We start from the raw sequence: 12,512 nt of genomic DNA, 5'->3' as shown, positions 1-12,512 counted from the left end.
TCAAAGTGCACTGCAGCAAGAGCAAGAGGAGTGGAAAGCTTACGTCCGTTGGACGGGGTACAACCCCAACCAGGGATAGTCAGCCTGAAGCTAGCTTGGGGGAGGACCCCCACAAGAGAGGTAACTTGTATCTTTACTGTTTTCAGAATATGCATGCTAAAAATAAATAAAAACTGAAAAAATTAAAAAGACCAAAAATATTTATTGTTTTCCTATGCGCGGTAAGAATGCTTTGATTCCTCATGGTTGAAATGATGAATAGCTGCTCTATTTATTTCCTCTCATATGTCTAGTTACAACTTAGTATCCTACCTAGTTTTGAGTTTGTTGGCTTGCATGACCAAACCTTAGCTTGAAACTTGTGGGTACTAAAAAGCATGATCCATGTCTAGGTTGTTGTGAGATATGATATGGTAGAATAGAGTTGCTGTGGTTTTATTCTACGTGATGCTTGAAATCTGGAGTTTTATTTTTGAAAATGAAAAAATGATAAGTTCTTCAATGATGAGAAATTTCTATCCAAGGCCATATGTTGATCCTATTGAATAGCCTCCACACATGCAACTTGTTTAGTCATTGAGCTTTGTCAAATTGTTGTGACCCTTTGTAAGATACTTTTCATACTCTCATGATCATGATCACATACATGGTACCACCATATGCTAAGCTTGAATGCTGGAAGTTACCAATCATTTCATTCATCCACAAAATAAAGCTCCATGTTGTTCTATGACCTCTCTCTCCAAGGTTATCCTGGCAAAAAGAGACATGGGTTATGCAAAAAAAATAAAGTACATGCTCATGAAAGCATGATGAAAGAAGAGAGAGGAAATGTAGCCCATGTCCCAAAAAGAAAAAGAAAAGCAAAGGAGAGAGATGGATCATACAAAAAGGAGTCCATACACCATCCACCATATCCACCATCCACACACATGCACATCCTGATGAGGTTGTATGACTTGCTTCTCCAAGGACTTGGTCTTTGACTTTGCAATACAAAAGAAACATGTATGCCTTCATCTTTACCACATACAGCTCCACACATAGGCCTATTAGGAGTAGGTTGTGAAAGAAAGGCAAAACCATTCCTTGGTGAGCAATCATGCATGTTGAGCGATTCGAGAGTATCATTTGAGGAACTTTGATTTGTTTGAAAAACTTTGCAAAACCTCTGGATTGATAGTTGATCAAGGAATGAGTGAATGGTGCTCTATGAAACCGTTCTATCTCTCAACCGCCCAAGACAAGGTGAAGCTACATGCCCCACAGGAGGAAGGTAAGAGGTAAGATCAATGCCAACTTATTCAATTCTTGGTAGAATATTTTGTTGTAGGTTTGGCATAAGTTAGGAATGCAACATAGTAGCAACTCCTGATCAACCAACATAAGTCTTAGCATTTGCTCGAGACGAGCAAAGGGCTAACTTGGGGGAGTTGTTGATGGTCGTGAAGTACCAAATATGACTGTCAATGTTCTCAAGAATAAAGGAGGATTGGCATTTCTTACACGCATATTTAGTTAAGAATAATGTAGTTCTACTTGTCCTTGGAGAATATTTGGTTGTAGGTGAAGAAGCACAAAAGGAAGGAGAAACACACTCTAAGGAGCAAGAAACACAACTCTGACCAATGGGAGGTTGCCACATGTGCATCCCATGGATTGAAAGGCCCACAAACTACCACCACTGCCTCAATCCACTGGATAACATACACAACCGCCATTGGGACCCACTAGGCAGTCACATGAAGAAAGGTGGTTGCGAGACACCACAGGGGGTTGGCCGAACTAGGGGTTCAGCCGAACCACCCTTGTGCCCTCTTGTCCCCAGATAACGCGTGGCGGCGATTGACGGGGCCCCTACGTCACATATGGGATTCCTCGAAGATTCCCTAGCAGAACTGCCTCCAAGCTCCTATAAATAGAGAGGCACCAAGCTCCTATAAATAGAGAGGCACCCCCTCCATTCTTACACACATCACAAGTTGAATCACTCTCTCCCTCATAGTTTCCAAGTTAGTGGAGTTAGGCTAGAGTAGCTCTACTTCAAGTTTCCAGGTCTTCTTGGAGTTTTGGGTATGGCTCTTGTATCTTACATTCCTCGGTTGACTTTATTCTATTTAAAGTATTCATCTTCCTTATATAGTGTTGTGCTTGGTTCTTCTATGCATGAGTTAGTCATATATCCTTTCTATGTTGATGTGCTAGGCTTATACGCTCATATGCTAGTCGTATACCCTTGCTATCATAGTAAAGTCTTGTATACAATCATGTGTGCCTTGAGACTACGCTATAGTACATACTTTGTGTGCGTATATACCTTGTGTAGCTTAGTTGATCTATGCTACGGCATCGGTTCAATGGCCATGTCTATGGTGGCTTCAGCCTTTGTCACAATAGCTTGGGATGGCTGGAGTGTTGTTAACAATGCAAGCATGGTGCTTGGATTGCTTAGCTTCATTGGATATGAGTTTACCCCACGGGCTGCTAGGGGTAGGCGGCAGGTGGTGACAGCCCTATCCGTCCTTTGTAATCCCCACGTTTGGTAGGCTGCAAGAGTTTAGAAATTAGCAGTAACTTTGCCGGGTGGAACCGGATCGGGTATTGTCTCCTTGTGTGGCAACGGTTGAAAAATGTGGCAATAGGGCTAATATAGTTGCAATAGGTACAAAATGCCACATGGGGTTTGGTTGCGAGCTGTTGCAATTACTTTTGTGGTAACAGGTGCATTGCAAAGGTGTTTTTTTTTGCTGTGTTGCAATTCCTTGGTAATTGTCATGTAATGAACTATTGCAATACATATTTTTTGCAATAATATATTTTTGTGGCAAAAATAAATTAAGAATCAAAACTGCAAAATTTGTTGTGTGATGGAATCAAACCCAAGACCTCCTGAACACCTTGCGCTTTCAATTACCACTACACTAGAACAATTTTTTTAATATTTTGCTAATAATTATGTTTTATGCCCTCTATTAACATTATTTCTGCACAAAAATATGGTAATAGATGGAAAATGTTGCAATAGTGTACATCTATTGCAACAGTACTTCACTCATGGCAACCATTTAGTTTGTTGTAATCTAGAAAAACATTTTGCAAAGTCAAGATTATTATAATGCAAAAAAATTTGTAGCAATATTATTAACTAATCACAACCATTTTGTAATTGGTGGCAATAACAGCTACCTATTGCAACAAAAATCAAGATTATCACAACATAAGATATTCTTGGCAATATTATTGACATATTGCCACCATTGTTATGAATGGTGGCAATAACACTTCTCTATTGCGACCAATTTTGTGTTTTTGTAATATTTTTCATGGCAATAGGGTAAAAATCTAGTAGTGGTGCCTGAGTGCATAGACCTGAGTCCTATACAATGTGTATGTATGTTATATTTGTATGATATGTGCAGCATATAGGAAGTACATATGAACCTAGAGCTAACTCTTAGTCATTCTCCCTAGCTTAGTTATCTTGAGATGATTCTTGTGTGTGTCTCTCTACCCTCCTATCTTTATCTTACCCCAACCTTGAGTATTATCTCTATCCATCTTCCTTTGGAAAATACGATAGCTGTCGGGTATGCACCCCAGGCCCACGAGTAGACCTTGGACGGCCCACTAAGGGACGTACTCGGATGTGATCAGGACAAAGGGATAGGCTTATCCCACTCGGACTAGTCAAGTATGTATATAGAAAACCACTCGGGTCATACCGAGTAGAACTCTGTAATTGTACTTGACTAGGACTTGGACTTGTAACCTTGCCCTCCCGTGTATATAAGGGTGGGCAGGGACCCCCCCCCCCAAAACAAAACAACTCCAAGTGCATCTAAGATCAATACAAACACACAGGACGTAGGGTATTACGCGATCTAGCGGCCCGAACCTGTCTAAATCGTGTTCCTTGCGTCACCATTGATTCCTTGATTCTCGACGGCCCTTACCGCACAAAAGACCACCTAGGGTACCCCCTAGGCGGGTTGCCGGTCTAAAACATCGACAGCTAGCGCACCAGGAAGGGGCGCTCGTCGAGTTTCTCTGCGCGAACTTAATGGCAGCGATCGTCATCAAGCCCATCTTCACCATCGAAGCGGGCGCAACTTTTGTTTTTGGATCCTGGCTCTGCATCGCCAATGGTGCTGGATCGTTCCGACGCCATATCATCAACGTCCAGGAGAAGAAATCAGAGGATTCAGTCAGCAAAAACAAAAATTTCAAAGTCAACAACCTCGAGTTCAACTACGCGTCAGACTCGACTTCGTTTTGGACTAGTCGGTCCCAGTCGCTCCTCAAATCGACTTCGACTCCAAAATAGTTTCCAAACGGACTCCGCAATGCAGCCGAAGCCCACCAGAGTTTCCTCACTCGAATTCAACTCGAGCTCGGGAACGACGAAGACGACGGCTCCGACTCAGTCTATCTCCCAGAGATGCCATTATCAGGACCAGCCTAGGGTCTGGTAATAACTACAACATCACAAGGCAGAGTCATTCACTAGCCAGGAATGCGACCATCCTTTGCCCGCGACTACGAGTCACGCCTTGTCGCTCACATAGACAACCTCCCGTACCAGGAAGGTGTCCCACTCACTTCCAACCGCGAGGAAAGTTCCACAAAGATTGCAACATCAAGCTCCGGAAGCTACTACCCAGACAGGGAAGTTTTTGTTATTACTCAAAATAACAACCCGGGTACTAGCCAGAACAGAACCCCCAGGCGATTAGCACAACTCGACAACATCTTAGAAGACGAGTCTACAGCTGACGCCCCACAAGACGAAACTTCTGATCAAAGGAACCAAAGAAGGATGCGCAATGCTACTCAGGCTGAGCGACGGCAGACGATGGCTACAAATATTCCCATCACAAACCTTGAAAGAGCATTCGACGCAGTTCAGGCTCAAGAACATACCACTCCACTCGCAACAATCGCTTCTATCAATCTTTTAACAACGCTCATAGCCCGAGACGGAGACAACGAGGCCACAACTCAGCTCGTGCAGCGCGGCAACAGACTAATCGCACAACTCGCAGAGCAAGCTTACAAGCTACTCGACAAAGAATCACCAATCCCATCTGTTCCTCGCATCACAGCTCATGAAGAAGGCAGCAGAGGTGCTGTAGCCAACAACAACGATGGTCAAAGAAATGACAACGAAGTCGTCAACCAACCTCGGCAACACAGCCAAGGCCCAAGTAAACACAATGCCCTAATACACCATAAGGATGTTGGAGAAGTCAGCTGCACCAACTTAGTAAAAAGTATTCGCCCTACTCGGAAGAACCACGAAGTGTTAAATTTTAGTGATCTACGAGAAATACTCAACAATCGACATGAGCGAGAAGTCGACAACTATAACCACTTTCCTGCTTTCACAAATAGGGTAATGAAAACAAGACTACCCGAGAAGTTCAAACCAACAGGAATCACCAAGTATGATGGCAAGCAAGATTCCATTCAATGGCTACGATGCTACTCGCTCGCGGTTGTGGCGGAACCACCTCGGATTAACTCAACTAAAGCACAGTTAAGTCGCTTAAGACGCGACACTTATGCCTTAATCGCGTTAACTCAAGGTGCCGTCGGATTTCATCCGATTTAACCACTTAATAGGACCGAGTTAGCATGACCCACACGAAGGTGAGTGGTTCCAGAGAATACACCAGGTCCACCATTAGATTAACACGTTGTTACACACTTGGTTGTAAATCAGAATTTAACAAGTTCTAAAGAAAAGCAAACAGAAGGTAAAAACAAGCGGAAGCTACTCGTCGGGGTCGAACGTCCCTGGTGAGGCCAGCCAGGACATCAATGATCCCATTCCCCGCCGTCCGAGGAGGGATCCCACTCGACCGTCCAACCCGGAGGGAGCTGGGGCGGCCAAGAGCCAACAGGAGCAAACTCAGGAGCTTCGACTTCACCTGAAAGAGAGCCACAAACAAGGCTGAGCTGCTAAGCTCAACAAGACTTAACCGACCGGTGGAGAACTACTCCACCAACGTCTAGACATGCAAGGCTCTTTGGCTGAGAGGTTTGTGTTGCCAAAAGTGACTACAGTGGGTCCTTACTTTCGATATTTTAGCTCAGATTCTAAGTTCATTAACCAGTCTACATTTGCATCTTAATCTAAGCAAACATAGATCCAACTTTATGTATATAAGCTACTCATCGAGACCATGCCATCATCAGACTCTTTCATTACTTAGTGCAGCATAGTGATCAAGCAGTCTCAAACTGTGAGAGGCAGACGAATCAATTCGAGTTTCTTAACCATGCATAGCGAACCTAATCTCACGACATCCACGCACCATAAGGGTCGCTTCCTGTGTCGGCCATCCCCATCAATTCCTAGGCACGTGTCAGGTCCAAACTTCCCTTGGCATGCAATGCTCCACAGTCCCGGCCTCTACCGTCCTGTGACCGCACTTGCACCCACATGATGTACCATGGGAACCTCGTTCCAGGGACAGCAGGGGTATAAGCCACGGTTCAATCAGCTACTAGGCTTCCCCATCCCATACTAGGTATGAGATTAGTACTTTCAAACACTTGATCACGAACACCACCACTGTCGGGCCTTAATAGATTCAGTAAACAGACGGGGCGATCAGCCGACCACCAAAAGAGTTAACCAAAACCCTACCTCGTCCGTCGTCCTTATAGTTGTAACAGAAGGAAACCAAACAATTCCTATAACTCGCGAGTGATAGGAAATCACTCGACTTTTACTGATACCTACTTAAGCAGTGCAACTACTCGACCCAAAAGACTAGTGTTCAGATCAAGGGAACTATGTCATGCATCTAAGGTTGCAAACAACTCCTATACGTAAATGCACAACATGAGAACGAAGGCATGTGTAAGTTTAGAAAGCTGGGTGCATGCTCCCGGGCTTGCCTTCAAGCGGAGGGGAGGGAAGCTGGTCTTCAACTGGGGCGGCTTCGGCTTCTGGAACTGGTAGCTCAGCTACAGCTCCGTCTTCTGGCGCCGGGTGTAGCTCGTAGACGCCGTCAGAAGGATGAAACTCTACACAAATGCAATGCAGGAGTTAGAGTTTAGACGATTATTTCAACAGCAACACTTGCAAGTCTTAGCCCAGAAACTTGTAGCAAAGCTACGGAAAAAGTGTGGGGGTTCAAGCTTCAGTGGATAGAGAACAAGGCCAAGGGTTGGATTGGAAGAAACTTACGATCTGACCCTTAAAATTTAAGGGATAACTGTGTTTGGGGTCCTCAGACTTATCACAGAGATGTCCCCAAAATTACACAGATACCCTCGGGTCAAGGAAAAGGATACAGCCGAGTCTTTGGGCGAGGCGGATAAGGGTCGGCGGACAGACAGGGTCGGGCGAGACAGAAAAGGGGTCAGGCGAACAGATAGGGTCGAGCGAACCGGTAAGGGGTCGGCAGTTTACCTTCGGTTTATAGGTGAAGCTTTGGGGTCGGGAAGGAGAAGAACTGGGAGGAAGGTCTTAAGCACTAAGGCTTGGGCGGCGGCGACGTCCGGTGGTGCTCCGGCGGCGGCGGAGCTTCTTGTGAGCAACAAGGAAGCTCTAGCACAGCGCGGAGGAGCAGGCGGCTGGGTGGATTTGGGGGAGAAGCGGACTCGAGCGGGGAAAGGGAACTCTCAAGAGTTTCAGTGGGATTGCTCAATTGCGCTAAGAGGAGGGGCGGCAAGACAGCAAGGGCGAAGGAACTCCGGTGGAACTCTGGCATTCCTTTTTATAGCGACGCGGAAGAGAGAGAGTTGGAGTGGCATGAAGATCGGAAGAAAAGGATGGAGTGCCCTACCATGGCGGCGATTGAGCGGTGATGGGCGGCGGAAAAGGACTTCGGAGATAGCGTCTTCGGCCATTGGGCACTGGAGACAAGGTGGTGCAGGCATGGTTTTGCCAGGGCTGAGATCTCGGCGGGGGCGGGCGTCGTCGAGCGGCAGATTTGATTGGTGTGACAGGGAGAAAGGCGCTGCAAGCGAGGTTGCAACAGGCGAAAAGATAGGGCGAACGACGTCGCAGTCGAGCACGATACAGCGGCATTGCCGGCGCATGGCACTGGTGGGGCGAGAGAAGGGAGCTGATGCTGCCGTAGTCGGGGTTGGCGATGGAGGAATCATCGCATAGCGAGTTCGTGGGCGGCACGAATGTGGAGAGGCGACGGAAAAGCCGGAAGGCATCAGGCCTTGCAGCCGGGGATCCGGCGAGATGATGGGCGCGAGCCGCGAGGTAGTTTGACGTAGCAGGCAGCAAAGCTCTGCCACAGCGGCGACGGAGCACCAAGGCACGGCCAGCGAGGGCGCGAGCGAGACAAGGCGCTGCAGAAAGGGTTGCAGAGGGGCTTCCGTTGCGATTGGGGAGGAGGGTACAGGAATCCATCCTGTCGCGGCCGGCGACTGGGTGAAGCGGCGGGCGTCAGAGAGCTCAAGCCACGCGGCGGAGAAGCTTAGAAGCGGCGCATGCTGCTCGAGTGCGTCTGCCTCGGTAGATCCGGGGAAAAGATTTGTGGGTCCACCGGTCAATCTCAGTTGTCCCACAGCTTCAAGATTGAAAGGAACACCGCCGTTTGAAATTTAGAAGGAACTGGTGTTTCTGGTTGGGTTTCCAGGGATCAGGACCGAAGCTAGGGTTGAGCACTTAAGCTCAGGGAAGCTGAGTCAGCAGGATTAGGGACTTGGACTAGGATTAACTCGAATGATTTGACAAGGTTATTACAGCGGTCCAAGCAGCCGGGGGCAATAACGACACCAAAGTTATTCACTTTCCCATATGCATGGAACTCGCACCACTAACATGGCTTGAGTCCCTCAAACCCGAATCAATCAACTCTTGGGCCGATTTGACAAAAGCTTTCACCAACAACTATGCCAGATCCATGGCTAGACCAGGCAACAAGATCGACTTAAGTCAAATAAAGCAGAAAGAAGGTGAAAGCTTACGCGACTACTTGAGATGATTTTTCAAAAAGAAGGCAACTATAGTTGACATTTCAGAAACAGACGTCATCGAGTGCTTCCAGAACGGACTCTACGATCGACGGACATACCAAGACTTCGCTCGATGACGACCAGCTAATGTCAAAGACCTTAAAATCATGGTACAACAGTGGGCAGATGAAGAAGACAAAGAGCGAGAATGGTTTGGCTCTCATCACAACTGAGGACGCGACAACAACAATGACCAGGATAGAACTCGGCACAATGATACTCGAAACAACTTTTCGAGTAATCAAAATCGCAAAAGGAAGCCCGACAACACTGTTGCTGCCATGACCAGTTCTGGGAAAAAGGGACCTCGCAAAAATGATGAAGGGCCAACCTTCACCGAGCTACTCAAAAAACAGTGCCCATGGCACCCGACTAGCAAGCACTCGGCAATAGATTGCTACAGCATGCGTCGAGTCATGCAAAACTTACCCGCACCACCACCTCCTGAAGAATATATCAAGAAAAAAGACAAGGGCAAGAACAAAGTCCACAATGACAAAGAAGAAAAGGGCAATTTCCAAACCACCTCCAAGACAGTCAACATCATCTTTGGCGGAATTCCTAGCACCGCATCCAAGCGAGCTAGCAAACTCGTACTCAGGGAGATCATGGCCATCGAACCAACAGATCCAACACCGCTGAAATGGTCAGAAGTGCCCATAACCTTCACTAGGAAGGACCAATGGACCAAGTTCTCAGAACCAGGCCGGTTCCCCCTAGTACTCGATCTCGTTGTGGCAGGCTCAAAACTAACAAAAGTACTCATTCACCAGGAAGTGGCCTCAACGTCATTTTTGCCAAGACTTTGAGGAAGATGTGCCTCGACGTCACAGAAATGCTCACCACAATAGATTCACCCTTCTATGGCATCGTACCTGGAAACGCAGCTATACCACTTGGACAAGTTGTCCTTCCAGTTAACTTTGGAACTAAGGAACACTACCGCACCGAGTACATTAGATTTGAAGTCGCCGACTTCGAGACATCTTACCGCGCCATACTTGGAAGGCCAGCACTTGCCAAGTTCATGGCTGTACTGCATTACGTTTACTTGGTACTCAATATGCCAGGGCCCAAGGGAGAACTAACGCTACGGGGAGATCTACGACGATCCTACAAATGTGACACTGCAGCCATGGAGATCGCCGCGACTTCTCAAGCACCTAGCCCCATGCAACAAGTTTTCACTGCTTCAAAGAAACTCCATCCAACCGAACTTGAGATCCCAGAAAACAAGTCAGGGTCTACAAAGGTGAAACCCGCAAGCGAGCAAGACTTCAAACCAGTCGATCTCCAGATGGGTGACTCCTCCAAGACATCCCTGATTGAAACAGGGCTAGATCCTAAATAGGAATCCACACTCCTCAGTTTCCTTCGGGCTAACCATGATATCTTCACTTGGAAACCAGCTGACATGCCCGGTGTGCCCAAGGAACTGATCGAGCACTCTCTAAATGTTGATCCCAAAGCTACTCCAAAATGGCAGCGACTCCGCAGGTTCGCTCAAGACAGGCGAGAAGCAATCAAAAAAGAACTAGCCAAGCTACTCGCGGCAGGGTTCATCAAAGAAGTTTTTCACCCTGATTGGCTTGCCAACCCCGTACTCGTTCGTAAGAAAAACAACGAGTGAAGAATGTGCGTCGACTACACCAACGTCAACAAACACTGTCCCAAAGACCCTTTCAGACTACCCAGGATTGATCAAGTGGTCGACTCAGGCTATCACCAGATAAGCCTCAAAGAAGAAGATCAAGCTAAAACAGCCTTCATCACACCATTTGGAGCTTTCTGCTACAAGACAATGTCCTTCGAACTAAAAAACGCAGGAGCAACCTACCAACGAGCTATACAGATGTGCTTCAAAAAACAACTACATCGCAATGTTGAAGCTTATGTGGACGACATAGTCGTTAAAACAAGAAACCAGGAGGAACTCATCACCGATTTGGAGGAAACTTTCTCCAGTCTACGAGCTTTCCGATGGAAACTCAATCCTACTAAATGCGTCTTCGGAATACCTTCTGGCAAGTTAATCGGGTTCATCATCAGCCATCGCAGCATTGGGGCCAACCCAGAGAAAATATTTGCCATCACAAACATGCAAGCACCAGCTAGCATCAAGGATGTGCAGAAACTCACAGGCTGCATGGCAGCTCTCAATTAGTTCATCTCGAGACTTCGAGAACGGGGACTACCCTTCTTCAAGATTCTCAAACGACAAGACAAGTTCAAATGGATAGAAGAGGCAGACAAGGCACCAACGCAACTCAAAGACTTTCTGTCAAAGCCTCCTGTACTCACTGCTCCATCTCCAAATGAAGATTTGCTCCTATACATAGCAGCTACTACTCATATCATTAGCACGGCGATAGTAGTTGAACGGTCTGAACCAGGCAACGTTTACAAAGTCCAGACACCAATGTACTTCGTCAGTGAAGTACTCTCGGACTCCAAAACTCGGTACTCACCGATACAGAAACTCCTATATGCAATTCCGCTCACTTCCCAGAAACTGCGCCATTATTTCCAAGAACACAACATCACAGTCATTTCTGACTTCCCGCTTGGCGAAATCCTCCACAACAGAGACGCCATAGGTAGAATCTCCAAATGGGCAGTTGAACTCAGCGCTCTAACCTTGGACTTTAAACCAAGGACAGCTACCGAATCCCAGGCTTTGGTCGACTTCGTGGCTGACTGGACTGAAAATCAGGTGCCAACACCAGTCGAGCGGCCAGAGTACTGGGTAATGTATTTCGACGGATCCCTTAAACTCGAAGGGGCCGGCGCAGGCAAACTCCTCATCTCCCCAAAAGAAGACCAACTCAAGTACGTATTACAAATCCTCTGGGAAGCATCAAACAATGAAGCCGAGTACGAAGCACTGCTACACGGTCTTCGTCTTGCAATCTCCCTCGGCATCAAAAGACTTCTGGTATACAGCGACTCATTAGTCGTTATAAACCAAGTCAATGACGAGTGGGATCAAAACAAAGACAACTTGGATGCTTACTGCAAAGAAGCCTGCAAACTGGAAAACAAGTTCTCAGGCTTGGAATTTCATCACATCGTCCGCGACAACAACGTAGCCACTGACGTGTTATCAAAAATGGGCTCAACCCGTGCAGAGGTTCCAGCAGGAATTTTCGTACACGAACTGCACAAACCGTCCATACCTGAACAAGTTACACCTCCAGTAGTCCAGACTACTGATGTCACTCGAGAAATTATGATGATAGAAGTCGACAGGCTGACACCCTTCATCAACTACATCAAAGATCACAAGTTATCCTCTGACAAAAATTAAGCTGAATAAATCTCCCGGCGAGGAAAAACCTACGTTCTAGTCGGAGACAAGCTCTACAGGAAAAGTGCATCATCAGGGGTACTCATGAAATGTGTTACCCGTGAAGATGGCCAAGAAATCTTAGAAGAAATTCACAAGAGGATCTGCGGTAACCACGCATCCTCACGAACAATAGTCAGCAAGGCTTTCAGAGCAGGTTTCTACTGGCCAATGGCTC

Source organism: Setaria viridis, chromosome 9 (genome assembly GCF_005286985.2).
Source record: "Setaria viridis chromosome 9, Setaria_viridis_v4.0, whole genome shotgun sequence".
NCBI lineage: Eukaryota > Viridiplantae > Streptophyta > Magnoliopsida > Poales > Poaceae > Setaria > Setaria viridis.
The sequence above is the reverse complement of the archived record's forward strand: the minus strand, read 5'-3'. Positions refer to the sequence as shown.